This window comes from Ambystoma mexicanum, assembly GCF_040938575.1.
Source record: "Ambystoma mexicanum isolate Mex_15411 chromosome 12 unlocalized genomic scaffold, UKY_AmexF1_1 Mex_chr12_unloc.2, whole genome shotgun sequence".
Taxonomy (NCBI): Eukaryota; Metazoa; Chordata; class Amphibia; order Caudata; family Ambystomatidae; genus Ambystoma; species Ambystoma mexicanum.
The window spans coordinates 9,581,253-9,583,522 of record NW_027182323.1 but is presented as its reverse complement, the minus strand read 5'-3'; the positions used below and the strand labels follow the sequence as shown (position 1 = coordinate 9,583,522).

The 2,270-nt window shown below is 39.8% G+C and overlaps 1 non-coding gene across 1 annotated transcript; it reads left to right on the top strand.

Moving 5' to 3' along the window:
- The first annotated feature begins 399 nt into the window (after positions 1-399).
- On the top strand, positions 400-471 carry TRNAW-CCA (transfer RNA tryptophan (anticodon CCA)). Its single transcript has one exon. It is a non-coding gene; the product is annotated as a tRNA-Trp (tRNA).
- The last annotated feature ends 1,799 nt before the right edge of the window (positions 472-2,270 follow it).

The following is a 2,270-nucleotide window of genomic DNA, read 5'->3' as shown; positions in this document are numbered from 1 at the left end:
ATGGTTTAGTTGGTGCTGTAAACGTGCTACTGGTGTAAAAAAATGCACTATCCAGGTCTGTCTTTAGCCGTTTGATTTATAAGCAGTATGTGTGTCCGTCACTTAAGTGCTGTTAAAAACAAGCATTAGCAAAGCACAACAGTTTTGGCTTGTGCATATGGACATGCTGCCGCCATTAATGTCCTGTTATTACCAAATCGGGATTCCTGGCAAATACTGTTCCCATATGTGCACAAAAGCAAAAACTGTAGACATTGCCAAGGCTTGTTAGTTCATTGCTGTTTTCTTCACATGAGCAATTGAAGAGTTATTTTGCTCAATCATTGTATCCTCTGCACATGTAGTCACACACAACAGCTATTTCACTTCACAGATATATATGTGCGTAGGACTTAATAGGGCCTCGTGGCGCAACGGTAGCGCGTCTGACTCCAGATCAGAAGGTTGCGTGTTCAAATCACGTCGGGGTCACTTTTTTTTCCTGCACCTTAGAATGTATTCTGTTATTGTTCAGATTAATGGAAGTTTGTGGTACTTGCATTAAATAAATTATTTACCGCGCTCAAACGTTTTTTCCGGCACATTGAGAGCCATTTCGTTACTAGTTATAAGACACGAGGGGAACATGAAAAGAAACAGAGCAAGTCTGGATTTCCTCGAGTTTCGGGTTTCTTCTCCAGAGGACTTTATTCGCAACCTTTCCTTAGAAAGGGTTGAACCAAAAAAGTGAACGTCTCTTAGTGACTGATTGCAGACACGTGCGACTTCTTATCTTTGGGATGTACCCTTCCATAAATAACTGCACAGGGTGTGTGGGGTGTATAGATGGTAACGGAATAATTCACTGCTAAAATCTACAACAGATATTAAATGGTGTTGCATTTATTTTTGTTTAATTGACAATTATCGATACTATCGGAGCCGTGCTCATCCAAATACAATGTATTGTCTTGCTTCTGACGCACGAAAGAGTGAGCAAACTCACACCAGGATAACATGTCACATTTCACAATGCAGGGCTCGGGAAAAACACCAGGGAATGGTTTCGATCCATCGACTTCTGGGTACAGCACGCTTCCACCGCACCACTCTGCTACGTGTTTAAACTATTGCAACTCTGATAATCTGCTTTATGTCCAGATTAGAGCGATTGTTCTGTATTGCACTGGATTATCTACACTCTTTCTTCCTTTAGACTCAGCTAATAAGGGAAAGCACTAAAATCATGAGGAATTCAGATTTTCAACACATTCATTACTGAAAGTCATAATTCTATTAAAGACATGGAGGGGAAGGATTATGCTTTCTCCACAACTTTACTGTTCAGCAGCAAAGAAAAAACTAATATCATGATAACATACAAAACTAATAAAAAACTACAATAACCATGAAAGTTTTTGAGTTTTGTAGTCCATCTCTATTGGTCTCCAAATTGACCATGTTATATTCCAAAAACCAATCAAAATCAAGTCCTCAATGCACAAAACCACTTGTCCTCTTTCTATTCCTCCTCTTTCTTTGACCCTGTGAGGTTGCGTCTGGTACTTGTTTGAAACTCTGTCTGCATCCTGAATCAGATCCCGGATTGCTTACTTTCTGACGCCATCCCTATAAAAAATAAAATTCAGAAAGGTGACTATATACCGAAGAATGGGTGGGACAATCGTATACTTACCTACCTATAAACTATAATCTTCAATAAGACTATTACAAAATATTTCCTCCTAAACAACATGTATATCACATTAAACATGATAAAATTAACAACTTTACATTCATACGATTGATAGGGTGGGATAATCCTTCGACTCTGTGTCTTTAATAGAATTATGATTTTCAGTAACGAATGTGTTGAAAATCTGAATTCTATGTCAAGACCGGAGGCTCGGATTATGCTTGTTCAAAGCTTACTCGCCACTAACGACGTCAAACTTTCCATAGGTTTGAAATAGAAAGTCTTAAAAGTCGATTCATTCGACCAATCTGCAGCCATCATAATATCCTCTACTCTGGCTCCTATATTAAACGCTTTAGTAGCCAGCGCTCCTCGAGAGGAGTGGGCGCCATATCTCTCAACATCTATGCCCGCTTGAACCATCATCCATCTAAGCCATCGAGCTATAGTGGCCGGTGTAACCGCTTTATATGGTCTACAAATCGCTATTAACAATTGTGACACGCCCGGGGGTCTAACCTCCCTGGTCATCTCCTCATATGCCTCTTTGCATCTGACTGGACACAATTTTGGTTGAGTTGGGAAAGACTCATAG